We start from the raw sequence: 22,341 nt of genomic DNA, 5'->3' as shown, positions 1-22,341 counted from the left end.
ACTGTTGGCATAAAGCCTTCTTTGTCTACATGGTGTAAAAGTAGGTTCCTGACCAGCAAGTTGGCTGGAGTCAGCTGAGGATGGAGTGTGTGAAGAAGTCTGTTAGAGAGAGAGAGGCTAAGCAGGAGAGAGAGGAGAAGCTGCTGACCCAGAGAGCTCAGGTACCACTACAGTGTGAGGGAGTGAGTCTAGGAGGCAGCATGCAGCTGCTCAGATAATAGCTGTGGGTGTAGAGACTGGTGCTACATTATGGGAAAGAGATTATCAACCTTCCTAATGCTGCAACCCTTTAATACAGTTCCTCATATTGTGGTGACCCCCAACCATAAAATTATTTTTGTTGCTACTTCATAACTGTAATTTTGCTACTATTATGAATTGTAATGTAAATATCTGATACGCAGGATGCATTTTCATTGTTCGTGACCCACAGGTTGAGAACCGCTAGATTATGGGAAAGAGATATGCATTCACCAGCCGGTGTCCGGCTGCCTGCTTCTATGGACTTTGATGTGAGGACTATTCTTGTCTAACGGCTATATGGCCACTGGCTTCAGCAATCAAGACTCATTCTTATACATCTACAACTTCTCCATCTCCTTCTCCATCTCCCAAGACATTCTGCCAAGCCCTGCCCAGACTCAGAACAACTCAGAGCACCAGAGCTCATGCAGAGCTCCTGCTGCGTGCTCTGACAGAGATACATTGATGTGAAAGAGAAACGTTGATTGGCTGCCTACTGTGCACCTACTACTTCAGAGTAAACCTACAAACCAGGCATGTGCCCTGACCAGAAATCTAACTGCCAACTTCTCAGTGCATGAGACGATGTTCACCCAACTGAGACACACCTGCCAGGAATACCATCACAATTCTTAATATGATTTCTTATGATGCAATTTCTCAACATTGCAATAAGAAGATATTAACACACCCAATATATTTAGCCTTTCTGTATCATGAAAATAAGAAGACAAGAGTATGAAAACAAAACTTATGTTTTAGACCTTAGAGATGATCTAGATATTTAATAGATATTACTTTAGCATAAGTCTAATATTGCATGCTACAAAAATATTTTGGAAACTATTTTTAAGCAGAGATATATAGTTTAAATAAAGTTTTTCAGAATAATGACAAAATCAGATTTATAAATTTTATATTCTTAAATATTTAGTAAATATAATATCAATTTGTTTGACTAGTAAACCCAAGTAGAATTAAAATATACTGTATATTGTTATTATACTTAATGCTGATAACTCAGAAGACATAGCTGTTTTTTATTAAACAACATTAAATTATTATTGCACAAACCCCACTCATCTCTAATCCCATTGTAATAGAGCTTCTTTAACACATATTATAATTTGGTAATTCATCCATAGATAGAAAAATATAATATCTGAACATACACATATAAACATGCAGATCTCACAAATAGAGATCTTATGGCCTTTGCTCTAAAATTATAACCATGTGTCAAGCATAAACACAGTATTACAAAACTCAATAATTTATATAAGTGATTTGGCTCTTGACTTTGTTTTGCTTTATGCATTTATCAGAACTGCATTTCTAGTAGATGGATCAAGTTGAGAAAACTTGCTCAATTTGAAGACTAAATATCCATATGTGGAAAGGAGACTTTTAAGGCTGCCTTTTGCACTGAGTGGCCAGATTATTATGACCATCCCATCAGTACTTCATTGACACTTCCAAAAATACTGAATATTGAAAACTTCTTAAGCAAATACTCTCAATGTTTTATTATTATTATTATTTGCATAACTAATTCATTTCATTGTACTCATGGGGTAGTCATAATAATCTGGCCTGTCATAATAATATGGCCACTCAGTGTATAATCTTATGGAGACTGTGGACTAAAGTTTGAGTATGAGACAAAAGTACACCAAGTGAATGTCAACACGTCGTATAATCTCAACACAAGGAGAGTCTCAACACACCCCACCTTCTCAACACACCCCACCATCTCAACCCAGAACAAGTAGTCCAAGTACCAAAGGACCAAAGCTCAATCAAATGAGATATTACCAATAACAACACTCTATTAGAATTAAAGTCAATTCCCTACTATGCTCCAGTGGTTAGATCCTGGAAGTGCTGAATCAGGGGCCCACTCATCAATGGTTGTTTGATCACTCGGGCATGAATGAAGACAAAGGTTTTAAAGTTCTAAGCCAAGAATCCTGAGTGAGAGGCCTGGGGTCCTAACCCAGTTGTGGTGACAAAACTGTCAAAGCAAATTTGATAAAAAGGTTCAGAAGGCAAAGTAAGAAGAGAGAGAGAAAAGTTAACTCCACTGAAAAGTCTGACTGAGCTAGTGGGAAAATACTAGAGGACATTAGTGGAAAAATAATAAAGGGCATTAGTGGAGGTTGGTCAATGTGATTAGGCTACCTGTGTTTGCTAATTGACACTTATTTAAGTTAGACTCCTACTATTCAACAGAGACTGGGAAATTGGGGCACAATCTCCTTTGATGATTAAAATTCAAAAGGAGTGCCCCAGGCCCTTGCAGAAGACACCTCTGGACTGTAAAACAGCTAATATATATATATATATATATATATATATATATATATATATATATATATATCAGAATAAGAATTTGCAATGATAAGTTTATTATAGTAAATGCTCTAGGAAAACGATGTTCCAGGACCTATTGTTGGTAAGATGTGTGTCTACAGTTTAATCAGTCTGAAGGGAAAGTTAAAGCTATTTTGGTCAGTTAATTTGAATCACTGACAACATAAAAATTAAGCATGTAATAAACCATAATTAATTACATCAAATGCAATTCTTAAAGGCAAAGGAAACCCACATCTCTCATACATTATTTTATAAAATTGTATGTCATGGTTGGTTGCTTAAAAATAACTTATCAAATAAAATAATCAGCCTCAAATCAGCAAGAATGCAGAAATGACATTCAGAGTCTAGAAGCAAATCAATGTAGCTGAAGGACACCTGATAAAGAATATAGGAAAGGAATCTGGTTTTGATCAAAATAAGAAGAAAAAGAATGGAAGAGCACCATTGCTCAGGCTCACAACACAAAACAAACCTGAAGCCAACAAAGAAACAAAAAACAACAGGAAATATACTGTCTGATGAATTTAAACTTTTGCACAAGCTTAGTAAAGTTCTCCTCACAACCTTAATCAGGAAGAAGAATTGGTTAATGCCTACACTTTAGGCTTCCCTTGGACCTATATAGGCATGTGTACCAAAAATTTAAGTCATTTCAAATCAACTTTTAAAAAAATTATGAACAATCTTTTATTAATAGATAACATGGCATTTTCTCTAATTGATTATAACCTGATTTGTTTTAAATACTATGTAATACAATTATGAAGCTTTTCACTAGGTTACATTTGTAGACCAAACAATTTTATAACTCACTACGTACTTTGCATTAAATAAGTTCTTCAATTTTTGTATTAAAACACTGCAGATTTGGGGGAGACACAAAATGGTGGCCGAATAGTCAGAAGTGTTGTGCACCTCCTCCTGGGGCCAGACCAGAAGAGAAACTAAATCAGAGAACATCCATGCTGAATTAACAAATTAAACACAGCTGAGGAGACAATTTTTAATAAGGAAGGGCAGAGGACACCTAGAGAACACTGCTTGCTAGCTATAACCTGTGTGGAACCTCCACCGTGCACCAGCAGCGAGTGGGGTATACCTCCTGCAGGCTCCCAACTGTCTGCAGGGAGCACTCACCAGAGTGACCTCCTACACCAGGCCTCCTTGCCAGCCTGCCAGGGCCTAGCATCCTAGGATCTGGCTCCAGGACCCCTCAGTGAGTGCAAGTCAGGGGGAACCCTGTGCCCTACCCCTGCCCAGGGCCCCAGAACTGTGTTGCTACCTTGACCCAGAGCTACCTGGCATCCACTCCACTCCCAGCCTGGGAACCTTCTGATGGGGTGACCTGGAGCATCCCAGTGAGTGCCATACTCTGGACCACAGGAGAGAGTGGACTGTGCGACACCCAGAGGAAAAGGTGCCTGCTCCACCCTGGCATCTCCCCCTGCCCCCCAGGAAAGCCCTGCTGGGATGACCCAGAACAACCCAGTGAGTGACCCACTCTGGGCCACAGGACAGCACACACTGTGTGACCCAGAGACTGCTCCACCCAGGCCCAGGAGAGGCAACCCAGCATGCCCTCACTCTGGGTTACTGGAGAGCTCATATTGTGTGACCCAGAGCTGCTCTCCCCACTCCACACAGAGGAAGGGCAAACTAGAGCAACCCAGCACACACCTCACTCCATGCTACAAGAAAGTGAGGACTTAGTGACCCAGAGCAACCCACGTGACTCCACTCTAAACCCATGGACTTGCTGTCAGGGCAACCTGGAGTAACCCAGCACACACCCCATTCCAAGCCACAGGGGATCTCTGACTGTGTGACCCAAAGAAACCCACACCAGCTTCTCCTTGGTGCCTGGAACAGTCCTACAGAAGCGACCCAGAGCAAGCCAGTGTGCCCAGCTGGGGGCTACAGGACCATGCTGCAAGTGCGCTACCAGAGGGCCTTAGGGTGCCACCCTATGATGGGTGCTGGGGCCGCACAGCAAATTGAATGCCAGAGGGCTCTGGGTTTTCACAGGGAGCTACACACCAGAGAAACTGGTTCCCACCACTCTGAGCATCCAAAGCAGACAACTGAAGAACCAGATCCATGGGAGAAGATGATACAACTCAGAGCAGAGACAATAAAGGCGTAAAACTCAAGATAGACCTAGCCTCTGGGCTTATGATTTCCAGACCATTGCCCTGATAGGGTCTTCAACCTCTCAAACCCCAAGTGGAGTGTCCTGGTCCAGAAATTGAGCTAACTGAAACAGAGGCATGCATTGTATCAGAAAAAGAATTCTGAGTAAGGGTCATACAGTTTCTAAACCAGCTGAATGAGAAAATCAACTCATGTAAGAATCAAGAGAAATAAAGAATGATGCAGCTACAGTGAAAAACACAATGGAAAGTTTCAACAGTAGACTAGAAGAAGCAGAGGAATGAATTAGCGAGTTAGAAAATAGGGCAGAAAAATATACTCAATATAGATAGCAATTGGAGAAAAATGATTAGAAAGCAGGAGGAGGGCTTAAGGGAGCTTTGACACAACATGAAATGAAGTAATATATGTATAATATGGGTGCCAGAAGGACAGGGAGAGCAACAAGGATTAGAAAACCTATTTGAAGAAATAATGACAGAAAATTTCCCTGATTTGGAGAAGAAAAAGTCACACAAGCAAAGAGAGTCCCAAACAAGATGAACCCAAAAAGACTCACACCAAGACACACTGTAATTACAAAAGCAAACTTTAATGACAAAAAAAGAGAATCTTAAAGGCTGCAAGAGAGAGACAGAGAGGTACCTACAAGAGACCTCCCATTAGATTATCAAATGATTTCTCAGCAATAACACATCAGGCCAGAAGGGAATAGAATAAAGTACACAAACTGATGCAAAGCAAAGGACTGAACCCAAAAATAATCTATCCAGGAAGGCTATCATTCAAAATTGAAGGGGAAATTAGGAGTTTTGCAGACATAAGAAAGGCTAAGGGAGTTTATCACTACCAAGACAGCAAGGCAAAAAAAAAAAAAAAAATGCTACAGGGACAATTGTAAAAAGATGAAACATAAAGGGAAGAAGAAACACAGGCATAAAGAATAAAAATGGTTACAAACAAGTACCTATCAATAATAACCTTAAACATAAATGGATTAAATGCTCTAATCAAAATACACTGGGTGGATGAATGGATAACAACACATGACCCATATATATATGCTGTCTACAAGAGACCCTCCACAGAATGAGAGACTCATGCAGACTGAAAGTGAAAGGATGGAAAAATATCTTTTAGACAAATGGAAAAGAAAAAAAACCCAGGTAGCAATACTTTTATCTGACAAAATAGACCTCAGAGTGAAGGCCATACAAAGAGACAAGGAAGGCCACTTCATAATACTAAAGGGATCAATACAAAAAGAGGATATAACTCTGCTAAACATATATGCACCCAATGCAGGAGCACCCAAATCCATAAAAAAAAAAAAACCTTCTAAAAGATATCAAAGGAGAGATTGACATCAATACAATAATAGTAGGAGACTTTAATACCCCACTGACATCACTGGATAAATACTCTAGACAAAAAAAAAAAAAAAAAAAAAAAATCATCAAAGAAACATCAATCATGAACAGCTCACTAGATCATATGGACTTAATCAACATCTTCAGAACATATAACCCCAAAGCTACGGAATATACATTCTTCTTAAATGCACATGGAACATTTTCAAAGATAGACCACATATTGAAACATAGGCAAAGTCTCTTCAAATTCAAGATTGAAATCATATCAAGCATCTTCTCAGACCACAATGGCATAATATTAGAAAACAAATACTATAAAAACAATTTTTTAAAAAAAGCAAACACTTGGAGGTTAAATAGAAAGTTATTAAACAACTAGAGGCCCGGTGCACAAAAATTTGTGCACTCGGGGGAAGGGGGTTCCCTCAGCCTGGCCTGTGCCCTCTCGCAGTCTGGGACCCCTTGGGAGATGATGCCCTGCTGGCTTAGGCCTGCTCGCAGGTGGCAGAGGGCAGGCCCAATCCCTAGGTGCAGCCTCTGGTCGGGCTCAGAGCAGGGCCAATTGGGGAGTTGGGGCACTGCCCCCTGTCATGCACAGAGCAGGGCGGATTGGGAGGTTGTGATGCCACCCTCAGTCACCCTCAGGGTAGGGCCGATTGGGGGGTTGGGGCACCACCCCCTGTCACACTCAAGGCAGGGTCCATGGGGAGGTTGGGGCGCCACCCCCGTCACGCACAGAGCAGGGCCAATCAGGGGGTTGGGGAGCTCCCCCTTGTCATGCACAAAGCAGGGCCCATCAGGGGGTTGAGGAGCTCACCCGGTTACTCACAGAGTAGGGCCGATAGGGGAGTTGGGGCACCGTCCCTGTCACACACAGAGCAGGGCAGATCAGGGGGTTGGGGCGCCACCCTCTATCACCCACAGAGAAGGGCCCATCAGGGGGTGGGGCGCTGCCACTGTCACACTCAGGGCAAGGCTGATGGGGAGGTTATGGCTCTACCCTGTCACACACAGAGCAGGGCCCATGGAGGGGGGGGGTTGGTGTGCCGCACCCTGTCACACATAGAGTCACAGGGCGATCAGGGGGTTGGGGAGCTCCCCCGTATCAGGCAAAGAGCAGGGCTGATCTGGAGGTTGGGGCGCCTTCCCCTGTCACGCACAGAGCAGGGCCGATCAGGGGGGTTGGGGAGCTCCCCCTTGTCATGCACAAAGCAGGGCCCATCAGGGGGTTGAGGAGCTCACCCGGTTACTCACAGAGTAGGGCCGATAGGGGAGTTGGGGCACCGTCCCTGTCACACACAGAGCAGGGCAGATCAGGGGGTTGGGGCGCCACCCTCTATCACCCACAGAGAAGGGCCCATCAGGGGGTGGGGCGCTGCCACTGTCACACTCAGGGCAAGGCCGATGGGGAGGTTATGGCTCTACCCTGTCACACACAGAGCAGGGCCCATGGAGGGGGGGGGGTTGGTGTGCCGCACCCTGTCACACATAGAGTCACAGGGCGATCAGGGGGTTGGGGAGCTCCCCCGTATCAGGCAAAGAGCAGGGCTGATCTGGAGGTTGGGGCGCCTTCCCCTGTCACGAACAGAGCAGGGCGGATAGGGAGGTTGTGGCCCCGCCCCCTGTCACACACAGATCCACAGGGCGATCAGGGGGTTTGGGCGCTGAAGCCTGTCACACTGATCCTGGTGCCGGGAGGCCTCTCGGCTCCGCTGATCCCGGTGCTGGGAGGCCTCGCGGCTCCGCTGATCCCGGTGCTGGGAGGCATATTACCCTGTTACTATACAGGATAGAGGCCTGGTTCATGGGTGGGGCTGGCTGGTTTGCCCTGAAGGGTGTCCTGGATCAGGGTGGGGGTCCCCACTGGGGTGCCTGGCCAGCCTGGGTGAGGGGATGAAGGCTGTTTGCAGCTGGTCACACACCCTTCAGGGTGGGGGCCCCCACTAGGGTGCCTGGCCAGTCTCGGTGAGGGGCTGAGGGCTGAAGCTCCCAACTGCTCCCTTTTTTCTTTTTCTTTTTTAATTCTGCGCCAGCTTTAGCTCTGGCTCCAGCTCTGAGGCCTCAGCTGCTGAAAGCAGGTATCTGGTTTGTTTAGGTTCTATAATCGAAACAATGTATAACTCCAGCTCTGAGATCCCAGCTCACTGAAAGCAGGTTTCTGGGGTTTTGTTTAGCTTCTATATTTGTTACAATGTTTCAAGCTGCAGGTTCAGAGGCCGGCAAGGCAGGCAGGGAACGTGTGTTTCCTCTGTCACTGAAGCAAGCAAGCCTCATGTTAGTTTCAAGCTGCCTGGCTGCCGGCCGCCATCTTGGCTGGCAGTTAATTTGCATATCGCCCTGATTAGCCAATGCGAAGGGTAGCGGTCGTATGCTAATTACCATGTTTCTCTTTTATTAGATAGGATGATTGGGTTACCAAAGAGATCAAAGAAGAAATTAAAAACATCCTGGAAACAAATGACAATGAAAACACAACAATCCAAAATCTATGGGATACAATGAAAATAGTCCTCAGAGGGACATTCATTGCATTAAAAGCCTACCTCAAAAAAACAAGAAAAACTGGTAAACTAATTTTAAAATTTAAAGAATTAGAAAAAAAAAAAAAACACAAGAAAAGCTCAGAGTGAGCAGAAGGAAATAATAAAGATCAGAGTAGAAATAAATGACATAGATACCAAAAAACAAAACAAAACAAAACAAAAAACAACAACAACAAAAACAATACAAAAGATAAATGAGAACAAGATCTGGTTCTTTGAACGGATAAATAAGATTGATGAACCTCTAGCTAAACTCACCAAGAAGAAAAGAGAGAGAACAAAAATAAAAAAATCTGAAATGAAAGAGGCAAAGTAACAACTGACCCCATAGACATACAAAGGATTGTTAAAAAATACTATGAACAACTCTATTACAACATACTAGACAACCTGGAGGAAATGGACATATTCCTAGAAAAATACAATATTCCAAAACTCAACCAGGAAGAATAAAAAAAAAAAATCTAAATAGGCCAATAGGTATGGAAAAACAGAAGCAGTAATCAAAAAATTTCCAGCAAACAAAAGGCCGGGCTGAACAGCTTCACAGGGTAGTTTTACTAAACATTCAAAGAACTAAAACCTATCCTCCTCAGATTACTACAAAAAATTCAAGAGGAAGGAACACTTCCAAGCTCTTTCTACGAAGCCAGCATTACCCTAATTCCAAAACCACATAAAGACACTACAAAGAAAGCGAATTACAGGCCAATATCTCTGATGACTTAAATGCTAAAATCCCAAACATAATTCCAGCAAATTGGATCCTGCATTACATTAGAGAGGCCATATACCATGACTAAGTGGGATTTATTCCAGGAATGCAAGGCTGGTACAATATCCAAAAATCAATAAACCTGATACATCACATAAACAAACTCAGAGACAAAAATCACATAATCATATCAATAGATGCAGGGGAAAAAAACCATTTGAACAAAATCCAATATGCTTTCTTGATAACAACTATCAGCAAAGTGGAAATAGAGGGATCATATCTCAACATAATAAAAGCCTTATATAACAAACCTAAAGCCAACATCATACTCAATAGGCAAAAAATTAAAACATTTCCCCTAAGAACAAGACAGGGATGCCCACTTTCACCACTCCTGTTAGACATAGTACTGGAAGTGCTAGCCATAGCTATCAGAGAAGAAGAAGAAATAAAAGGCACCCAAATTGGAAAAGAAGAAGTAAAACTTTCATTATTCGCAAATGACATGATATTGTATGTAAATACCCTAAAGACTCCATCAAAAAACTACTAGGCTTGCCCTAGCTGGTTTGGCTCACTGGATAGAGCGTCGGACTATGGACTGAAGGGTCCCAGGTTCGATTCCGGTCAAGGGCATGTACGTTGGTTGCGGGCACACCCCCAGTAGGGGGTGTGCAGGAGGCCGCTGATCGATGTTTCTCTCTCATCGATGTTTCTAACTCTCTATCCCTCTCCCTTCCTCTCTGTAAAAAATCAATACAATATATTTAAAAAAAAAACAAAAACTACTAGGCTTAATAAATGAATCAGGCAAGGTAGCAGGATACAAAATTAACACCCAGAAATCTAAGGCCTCTTAATACACCAATAATGAACTCACAGAAAGAGATACTAAAAAAAAAATCCCATTTACCATTGCAACAAAAAATTAAGATACCTAGGAATAAACTTAAATAAGGAGGTAAAGACCTGTATTTGGAAAAAATACAATGGAACAGAACAGAGAACCCAGAAATCAACCCAAACCATTATGCTCAACTAATATTTGACAAGGAGGCAAGAGCATACAATGGAATCAAGATACTCTCTTCAATAAATGGTGATGGGAAAATTGGACAGATACATGCAAAAAAATGAAACTAGACCACCAACTTACCCCATACACAAAAATAAACTCAAAATGGATAAAGGACTGAAACGTAAGACAGGACACCATAAAAATCATAGCAGAATTATTATGCAGCAAAATATCAGACATATGTCTTAGCAATATCTTTACCAATACAGCTCCTAGGGCAATGGAAACTAAGGAGAAAATAAACAAATGGAACTTCATCAAAATAAAATGTTTCAGCACAGCAAAAGAAACCATCAAAAAACAATAAGAAAGCCCACTGTATAGCAGAACATATTTGCCAATGTTATATTAGGGGTCTAATCTCCAAAATTTATAGGGAACTCATACATCTTATCAAAAGGAAGATAAACAATCCAATCAAAAAATGGGCAAAGGACCTAAATACAGGCAGCCCTCGGGTTATGTCGGACTCAACGTACATCGTTCCATGGTTATATCACCATCTCCTATTTATTTATAAAAAAAAAAGTTCCATGATTTTGACTTATGTATATATGTGCTTTATGTTTTTGATCATTTATTTACCATAAATAAAGGTCAGGAATTGTTATATTTCTTTTAAAATTTTTTTACTGTTTCATTTCCTTACTGCTGTGTATGTGCTCCATGTGAGTGACATGGGTGCTTGTGTCTGTGGGTTCTGACTTACATCGAAAATCGCGTTACGTGGCACCATAAGAATGGATCTCCACTGTAAACCAAGGACCTACTGTACAGACTTTTTGTAAGAGGACATACAGAAGGCCAAGAGACATATGAAAACGTGCTCAAAGTCATTAATCATAGGAGAGCTGCAAATCAAAATGACAATGAGGTACAATCCCATGCTCCTCAGAATGGCTATCATCAAAAAATTAACAAATGTCAAGTGCTATAGAGGATGCAGAGAAAACGGAACCCTGATGCACTGCTGGTGGGAAAGCAGACTGATGCAGCCACTCTGAAAAACACTATGGAGCTTCCTCAAAAAATTAAAAATGGAACTCCCATTTGACCCAGCGTTTCCACTTGCAGGAATAATAGAGGCCTGATGCATGAAATTCTTGCAAGAGTAGGTCGTTTTTCCCCCGGCTGCCAGCATCGCATCTGGGACCCGGGCTTCCCTCTGGCCACCGGTAGGCATCCTGGACCCTGGCTTCAGTCCAGACCCACCTTCATCCGGAAGGATATCTGAAATGACATCCGGTCTAATTAGTGTATTACTCTTTTATTATTATAGATATACCAAGGAATCAGAAACACCAATCAGAAAGGATATATGCACCCCTATGTTTAAAGCAGCACAATTTGAAATAGCTAAGATTTGGAGACAGCCTAAACGCCCATCAGCAGATGAGTCAATTAAAAAACAGTGGCACTGCTACACAATGGAATACTACACTGCTGTAAAAAGAAAGCAATCTTACCATTTGCAACAGCAGGGATGGACATGGAGAGCATTATGCTAACCAGTGGTTCTCAACCTGTGGGTCACAAACAATGAAAATACATCCTGCATATCAGATATTTACATTACGCTTCATAACAGTAGCAAAATTACAGTTATGAAGTAGCAACAAAAATAATTTTATGGTTGGGGGTCACCACAACATGAGGAACTGTGTTAAAGCGTTGCGGCATTAGGAAGGTTGAGAACCACTGTAAGACAATCAGAGAAAGATAAATATTTCGTGATCTCACTCATTTATGAAATATAATAAACTGATGAACAAAAATAGATCCAGAGACACAGCAGCATCAAACTGACTGTCTAACCTCACACGGAAGGCAGGGGAAGCGGGGAGTGGTAAGAGATCAACCAAAGAACTTGTTTGCATGCATTAAGCATAACCAATGGACACAGACACTAGGGGGATGAGGGCATGTTCTGGGGGGTGGGAGTGGCAGGGGAGAGGTCAATAGGGGAAAAAGGAGACATATGTAACACTTTAGATAATAAAGAATTTTTAAAAATTGCATATTCTATTTCTTACCGAAATACACAATGCAAGTCATTGTTGATATAAAATACAGTTGACAGGTTAATGATCACTAAAAAAATACTCCACTCTGGAAAAAATCTATGTATCTGTACATAGCATATATTTATTTAGCATTTCTATAATATTTTAAAGGACTAAAAATATGATGGAATAAGAAACCTGATAGAATGTGTCATGCTGAAGTTTATTTGAATTTTATGTTGATCAGTTATTTCTAGGTCATGGCAATTTTTTGTATCAATAAAAAATGCCATCTATTATGTGCAAATAATGAGTAGAGCTCATCTTGCCTTTGAATTATTTTTGAAAATCTTAGAGAAATGCCCATAAGCTCCTGAAACACAGCAAACCATAAAATACTTCTGAAACGAAAGTAGCAAAATTTTAACGTTTAGTTATTTGGTGTTTTTATGCTACATACAGTATTTCTAATTTTATTACTTTTAAATAAATATATCCAAAATATCTTTATGAGCATGCATTGATATCTGGGGAGAATTGACAAGTACATTAGTATAAAAATAGCCACTAAAACATATCATACACAGGAGAAATGTGCAATTACTAGATCAATGTAAGCAGTAGAGCGGGCCAACTGCAGGCTTTCCCATGAGACTGTGATATATCTAAGATGCTATTCTGGATTTCTTTACCTCATAGCCTTACAGCAGGGAATGTTCAGAGGCTTTTCTGATAGATGAGAGAGTGTGTCCCTAAAGATTTTTTCACCCCTGCTTGGAAATTTGTTGTGATATATACTGCCAGATCTAAGGGTCTCTATAATCTATTTACTTTTGCTTGCTACACACATAAATAATTAATTCATCTTTCTGTATCACTGATCCAAATTAATTTTTGATATGGGTACTTGTTGTAGTTGGAGATCTCCCTAACTTATTTTACATCTTTCCCAATGTTGTCTATGATAACAATGATGAAAACATGTATACTAGTATATAATACGAAAAGTGTCTCCTCAATTAATGGTGCTGGAAACTGGACTATCACATGCAAAAGAATAAAACTGGACCATTTACTTATACCACACACAGGAAATGACTCAAAGTGGAAAAATACATGAACCTTAAGATCTGAAACCATAAAACTCCCAGAAGAAAACATAGATGGTAAGCTCCTGAGATCAGCCTCAGTAATGATTTTTTTAATCTGACACAAAAAGTGAAAACAGCAAAAGTAAAAACTAACAAGTAGGACTAAAACTAAAAAGTTTCTAAACAGATGGTTTCCTTCAAAAAAATGAAAGAACACCCTACCCAGTTTGGTTCAGGGGATAGAGCGTCTGCCTGCGGACTGAAGGGTCCCAGGTTCGATCTGGCCAAGGGCACATATCCAGGTTGCGGGCACGATCCCCAGTGTGGGGCATGCAGGAGGCAGTCAATCATTGATTCTCTCTCATCATTGATATTTCTATCTCTCTTTCCCTCTCCCTTCCTCTCTTAAATCAATAAAAAATATATTTTAAAAACATGAAAGAGCAACATACTCGATAAGAGAAAATATTACAAATCATGTATGTGTAAGTGATTAATATTCAAAATATATGCATAACTCATACAACTCAATAGCAAATAAAAAGACACCAAAAACACAAAAGCAATTCATTTTAAAAATGAACAGAAGATCTACATAGACATTTTTCCAAAGAAAACATACAATGGACAACAGGTACATGAAAAGTCCTTAAATCACTGACCATCGGGGAAATGCATATCAAACCATAATGAGACATTTCCTCACACCTGTTAGAATTATTATTAAAAAGATGAGAGATAAGTGTCAGTGAGGATATGGAGAAAGAACACTTGTGCACAGTTACTGGGAATGGGTATTGGTGCTGCCACTACAGAAAACACTATGGAGTCTCCTCAAAAAAATAAAAATAGAACTACCCTTTGATTCAGTAATTCCACTTCTGGGTATTTATCCTAAAAAAAGAAACAAAAGTACTAACTTGAAAATATATGTGTATCCTCGTGTTCATTGCAGCATTATTTACAATAGTCAGGATATGAAAGAAATTTAAGTGTTCACCAATGGATGACTGGATAAAGAAAATGTACACACACACACACACACACACACACACACACGAATATTATTCATCCATATGAAAGAATAAGCTCTTGTCATTTGCAACAACATGGGTGGGCTTTGACTGCATCATGCTAAGTGAATTAAGTCAGACAGAGATAAATACCATATGATCTCCCTCATATGTGGAATCTTAAAACAAAACAACAATAAAACAAGTTCATAGATACAGAGAACAGATTGGTTATTGCTAGAAGTAGGGGGTAAATGGTGAAAGAAATGGGTGAATGGGGTCAAAATATACAAACTTCCAGTTATAAAATAAGTCATGGGGATGTGATATAAAGCATAGTGACTATCTACACTAATAAAAGAGAAAAATGGTAATTGGCGTACGGCGATACCTTTTTCATTGGCTAATCAGGGCTATATGCAAATTAACTGCCAACAAGATAGCGGCTAATTTGCATATGTAGGCACAATGCAGGGAGGCGAAAGGGAAAGCAGGAAGAAGCCCCCTGCCACTGGCAGTGATCTGAAACCCAGGGGGGAGCTAAGAGCTGGGGGGCAGGGCAAAGGCGGCCCTGGGGCCGTCTTTGCCCTGCCCCCCAGCCATGATAGGAGAATCAGGCGCCTTTGCTGCCCTGGCCAGTGATAGCAGGAAGTAGGGGTGGAGCCAGCGATGGGAGCTGGGCACGGTCGAAGCTGGCAGTCCCAGGAGCTAGGGGTCCCTTGCCTGGGCCTAAAGCGAAGCCCACGATTGCAGCGCCCCCCGCTGCCACTGCAGGTCCCTGCTGCCTGGGCCAGACGCCTAGGCCAGAGGCGTTAGGCCTGGGCAGGGGCGGAGCCTGCAACCGCAGGGAGCTGGGGGTCCCCTGCCCAGGCCTGACACCTCTGCTGGAGGCCTCAGGCCTGGTCAAGGGGCCGATCTGGTGATTGGTGATCGGAGGGTGATGAGGGTCAACTCCTCTGGCCGAGGCATCAGGCCTGGGTGGGGGGCGGAGCCAGGGATTGGGGGGATATGATGGTCCTCTTGCCCAGGCCTGAAGCCTGGGTCAGAGGCGTCAGGCTTGGGCGGGGGGTGGAGCAAGTGATCAGAGGGAGATGGGGGTCCCCTGCCCAGGCATGATTCCTGGGCCAGAGGCCTCAGGCCTGGGAGGGGGCCAGAGCCAGTGATCGGGGGAAGATGGGGGTCCCCTGTCCAAGCCTGACACCTCTGGCGGAGGCGTCAGGCCTGGGCAAGGGGCCGATCAGGCGATCGGATGGTGATGAGGGTCAACGCCTGAGGGCTCCCAGTATGTGAGAGGGGGCAGGCTGGGCTGAGGGACACTCCCCCCCCCCAACACCCAGTGCACGAATTTCGTGCACCGGGCCCCTAGTGGTTAATAATACTGTATTGAATATTTTAAAGTCACTAAGGAAGTAGATCTTAGAAATTGATCATCACTAGGAAAAAATTATAACTATGTTAGGTGACAGATGTTAACTAGACTTACTGTGGTGATCATATTTCAATGTATGCCAATATCTAATTATTATATTGCATACCTGAAACTAATATAATGTGATATGCCAATTATAAAATTAAAAAAAAAAAAAAACTTCACCAGAGAACTCCATAATATAAATTTTCAGTGAGGAATAATGTCCTCAAAAAACAACTAACTCCACTCTGCTACAGTTCATGTTCATTATCAGAGATTTATATCAGATTTAGGGAAGTGAAGTTCACTAACTTCACCTGTTGAATAGATTTAAGTGGTTTGTTTTTGAGCCATGTAAATAAGGGTTTGACTTTGAATCTACTACTGAGCACAGATGTGGCCCTGAGCAATTTAAATCAATTTTAATTTCTGCTCTTTTAATTAATATTGAGATAAAGATGCCTAGATATGTTTTTATTATTATTTGAAATAGACATAAAACATATAGGTATATTTTAGGTGCTGAGAAATCTGAGTGGTAAATATTTCTTAATTATTCTTTTTTTACTGTTTGCAAAAGAATTGGGATAACATAATAAAAACACAAACTACAAAAAACTGGGATGCTTGACTTATACAACCAATGAACATACACATTTGTCCAGAGAGCCCTGGACTTCTGTGTATGAATATAGAATGCCCACTTTCCAAAAGACAGTAGAAATGGAAGTTATGTCTCTTATTAGCCCAACTTTGTCAACATTTCTCATGTTGTATCAAGTTATTGTTTTAAGTACAGTTTAGAAAAAAATGGATTCTATGGTGAATTACTGCCATAGTGACTATCTTATAATTCCTAATTTCTGATTTTATCATTCTCAAAGAACTCTCTAGTTATGTATTAATTCAGTAATATAAGCAATCAGCTGTTATAGCAGACTTGAGTACACTCTTAGAATACAAAATCATCATTTTCCATTTTTAATTCACATTAAAATGCAGTGTTGAAGAGTATGAAGCTTGGAGTAAAATACCTGGGTTTTATTATTATTTTAATACTTTGTATCTCTTCAGTTTTAAAAACAAAGTTGACACACTTGACTATAAAAGACAGGGTGGAGACACCTACCTGGCCATGTAACTTTAGGACATTATAGAAATCCAATTCTTATTCAGTGAATAAGTAAATGTATTTCATGATTAACTGTGAAACAACTATTCTCTATGTGGTTTTTTTTCAGGCATGGCTTCAAGCATAATCATAAGATGTTGTGTAGGCATTTATGAAATGTGACAGGATTTTCCATCTCATAGTGATATATGGGGATAACAACAGTTTCATAGAAAAAGTCTTTGTTTCTAGCCTCTAATAAAGTATTCAATACATCTCCGCCATTGTCCACTTTCAATATTAGTTTTCTTTTAATATCATGGTAGCGCTGGTTCAATTATAAAAGTGCCTTTTTAATATAGCAAATATGTTTTATTTCTCTAGATATCATAAGATAGAGACATAAATAATTTTGGCATTAATACAAAACATTTATTGAGCCTCATATAGGCAATGCTTATATGTGACAGGTGCTTAACAGTGATGGATTTGATCCCACAGGAAGTTAATTAAGTTATTCAGGCACTGGGTTTTTATTTGGAAAGTTTCCCTAAAGGTCTCCTGTTATAGCTAATTGTTCTTCTATTTTGTATTACTTGACAGCCATGGCTGGTGTTTATTCTGCACCTGGTTTCCCACCACATGTATTGTAATTATAATTCGTGTGACTTATAGCAAATATATCTTTTTAATTGCTGGTAGGATAAGACGACATTGTTATGAGGAGAGAAATCCATGTTTCTCAGAGAAATAAATTCAAGTATTTCTACACTTAATAGTTTAGGAAGTAGAGTAAAATACCATAGATTTATCTAATAATTGGGGGTTAAAAAGTTGATTTAAATTCTTTGATAAGTCAAATGTAATACTAAAACATAAAGACAACATTTCCCCTAGCTAACAAGGAAGCTCATAGGGACCATAATATTTCAGATCTCAATTCTTTTTATATTCTGAATGTAACTTTGATTAAAACTAAGTCTCTTATCCTATTGGCCAATGTTGGCAATTCACTTGGATGTTACATAAATAGTGTAGAGCACTGAAGCAAATTTCCAGGCAAGTAGATACTGAAATGAGTTCTTCCCTCAACACCTATGCCAGCGACAGAACTGAATATCCACTTAATACAAACATTCAACATCACAAGTCAAGTGCAGAGTGCTGAGTTCTGTAAAACTGCTTCCCTGGTCTCCTCCATTTAGGGGAAAGCTGTTGACTATTTTATATAATTTTTGTTCAAATTTAAAAGTTATAACCATGGCATGGAAATATACTCTATATTGATTCAGTTAATAGTCACATTTTTATTTTATTAATATACTAGAGGCCTGGTGCACAGATTCGTGCACTGGTGGGGTCCCTCGCCCTGGCCTGCAGGGATCTTTGGACCACCATGCTGCCGGAGCCCAGCCTTACCTGCCATCTCACTGGGCTCCAGCCCACTGTCCCTGTTGATCCCACACAGCATGAAGTAGTGTGGGAAGTAGCAGGCAGCTGGGAAGGAGCCCAAGCCCAGGCTGGGTGCCGCGCCATTCCTGTTCATCACAGCCCTGCTGCAGGCTTGCGCACAGTCAGTCCTGTTGGGAGAGGCTCACGCTGCCAGCCCAGAGCCCTGTGTCTGGTGCCTGTTGATCAGCTGAGTGGCTCTCCTGCAGTGGGAGTACACTGACCACCAGGGGGAAGCTCCTGCATTGAGCATCTGCGTCCTGGTGGTCAGTGTGCATCATAGCGACTGGTTGATTGGTCATTTGGTCTTTCCGTCATTTGGTCACTTAGGCTTTTATATATATAGACTAGAGGCCAGGTGCACAATATTTGTGCATTCAGGGGAGGGTCCCCTAGCTTCTGGCTGACCTGTGGGAGCACACTGACCACCAGGGGGCAGCTTCTGCATTGAGCATCTGCCTTCTGGTGGTCAGTGCATGTCATAGTGACCAGTCATTCTGCCGTTCGGTTGACTTGCATATTAGCCTTTTATTAAATAGGATTTGTTGGTATTTCTATTGGGTTTAATTGTGAATTGAGTATGAAAATGAGAACTACTTATTCTACAGAATAGTAACTTTTAGCATTTACTATCATTATATTTATTATTTTTGCTGTAATACAATGGTTAAATTTCATTTTAGGTAATTATAACCATAGTTCTAAAGACCTCTCACTTTCTGCAATGTTCTTTTAAATTTAAAGCAGCATTCTGCTCCAACATAGTCAAATTATATTGTATTTCTAAAATGATCTTACCTTACTTTTGATATATTTTTTAGTTAATCTCAGTATTATGCTTCTTGAATTATGGAAATTAGTGCCAGAACTTGACTTTTGTACAACATTTTCCATATGGAATGGTGGCATCATATATTTATATCAGGAATTTTTTTAGTATAATCAGATTGCATCTCTCCATCGACATTTACCTGGATTTCTTAATAGCGTCTAACCCAGAAATACATGAAATGGCAATGTGGTGTGGAAATACCACGTCAGTGCACTTGGACCTTTTATCTTCTATACCTATTTGGATCTTTCCCTGGGTAATCTCATCCCATCTCCTGGAATTAAATGCAAGAATTAACCCACATGCCGACAACACTATAATTTATATCATGAGTCCACGTTTTGCTCCCAAAACCCAGACTTCAATTGAAGCTTCATATTCACTGTTTTCTACTCACATGTCTATTGGACACTTCAAACTCTGTGTGCCCAATCTGAACCCCTGCTTTCTTTGACAGACTTCCTCCACTTTTGATCTGTCTCATTTCAGACAATGGCAATACCTTCAGTGGCTTAGGCTGAAATTGGTATCATCTATGGTTCCATTCTTTCTCTCACACTGCTCATTCAGTCTCAGAAACAAAACAAAACAAAATAAAACAAAACAAAAAAAAACCCAGCTTGGGTTTTTCTCTATAACCAGGAACTGGCATTTTTTAGCACTTCCACTGCTACCACTAATTTTCCCATGGGGATTACTGAAATCACCTTCAAAGAGATTTCCCTGCTTCTACCATTGTTCCTACCTCCTAATCTTTATGAGTCACTCAATATCCTTAAGTGGCCCCCCATTTAACTTAGCTTTTTATTGCTTACAGGGCCCTACCCAACTAGGCCCCTGCTTTCTTATCCCCTATCCCTCCTGCTCCCCTGAATACAAACATAGGCTTCCTTGGTGCCCTTGGCACATCCAGGCTGGGCATGCCTAAGGGACTTGGCCCTAGCTACTAGTACTTCCTTTGCATGGGCCATTCTTTCCATAGATATTAATATGGTCAATAGTCCCATCTCTTTTTTTTCCTGAGAGGTGCACCCTGACTGCCCTGTTTAATAATGATACATTCCCATACCTCTCTCCTCCATGTTCCTTCTTTCTTGACTAGTTTACATACTTTTGATCCTTACCTGGCTTTTTTCATAACACACCTCACCCTCCAATATTCCGTTATACCGATTTTCATTTTCCTTGGTCTATTTCCACTAAAATAGAACTTATTGAAGTTCACCTATGTAACATTAGGCATGATCGTGTTTTTTCCTGATATATTTATGTCTAGTCAAGTGCTTGGCAGCTTGCAAGTGTATTCATTTAAGCAAATGAATAGATTTCCAATTTATCTCAAATTATGCAGCCAGTAATTAACCTATAGCTAAATTTTATACTCCACATAGTTCATGGCATTAACATTCCCAGTTTGTGCAAAAAATAAGACTGCTTTAGCTACCCTGGAAATTCAAGTCTAGCGTACATCTTGCTACCTATTCATATTGAATTGTATTTTTTACTCTCTGCAAAAGCAAAGTTTCAACTGTCTCATATATTCGTGTCAGTCATAGTCAAACTTTTTTCTTGCCAGGATCTTTCTTGAGAAGACTTTTCCCTACTTTTAAGTCTTTTTTGTATATTATCTTATATGTATCTTCCTTCTAATTGCTCCAGATAATTGTATGTCTTATCTACTCATTAATATATTTTTTGCTTTACTGTTTTAATTCCTTGTAATATCTGAAAGAATGACTTATCTTTCTAAGCTTACCTATCTTATATAGCCATGTTAACTTATGATTCAACAAAAATGATAATCAGTTTATAAATGTAAATGACATTTTAAAATAAATTATTCCATATTATGAGTGAGAAAACATCTGGTTCAAACCCAGTAGAATCAATTTTTAGCATCACATTCTCAACATTTGGGTGTGATTCCCTGACTCATTCTGTGTTAAAAATATGGCCCGAAGTGCTGTTATGGAAGACAAAGTACTGGTGTCAGTGGTATCCTTGCAGAATGTCATTATACGCAGCAGCTATGACACAACGGAAGTGTGGCTGGCAGTAAACCATGAGCCATATCAATTATATTTGAAAGTAAAATATTTCCAGTAATGAAATATATTAGTTTGCAGTGTAAGTTATTGAAATCTTTGGAAGAAAAGATTTCCCTACTCTGGTGCACCTCAGGAATTTTTGTATTCCTGCAAGCCTATTTGCTTCATGTTTTAAATATTTTGTTCTCTAAAAATGATGGCTTTGCTGACAGTTATCTCTTTCTTCTTTGCTTAAGAGTTTCCAGGTAATGGATATGAGGTTCCTAACTAACATTTCACACTAGCATTTCATTTGCGGACAAGTATCTGTCAGATATGACTCTAATAAGACACTCAAATAGAGATGTATTCCTAGTGGTAACCAATACCTCCAGGTAGTACAACTTTCAAACAAGTAATTTCCATCTTAATCATCTAAAGATAAGTTTTAACATCTTCATGAAACTGACAGTTACATTCTGCAAAGAAAAATAAATTTTTATCTCACTATGGATTTCTGTAACAAAAATCTAATGTGCTAGCATGCAACAAATCCTAGTACCTTTTAGCAATATTAATTTTGAATCAGCATCATGCTAATGAACACCACAGTTTTCAAGGTGAACTTTTGATAGTGGGTTTTATATAATCATTTACTGGTTATATTTTAAGTTAAATGGGTAGATTTTTATTGACCTAATCCCTTATTAAAATATGTTATATTAATATCTATGTACTAGAGGCCTGGTGCACAAATAGTGCATGGGTGGGGTCTCTCGCCCTGGCTGGAGATCGGGGCCAATTGGGGCCATCTTGCCCAGTCCCTATCAGGGTGATCGAGGCCTGCTGTCCAGGAGGGGAACCACAAGAAGTTGGCTGGCTAGGAAGGAGGGGCTGATGGGGCTAGCAGGAAGAGGGA

The sequence above is a fragment of the Myotis nattereri genome (assembly GCF_964212035.1).
Source record: "Myotis nattereri genome assembly, chromosome: 2".
Classification (NCBI taxonomy): Eukaryota; Metazoa; Chordata; class Mammalia; order Chiroptera; family Vespertilionidae; genus Myotis; species Myotis nattereri.
The sequence above is the reverse complement of the archived record's forward strand: the minus strand, read 5'-3'. Positions refer to the sequence as shown.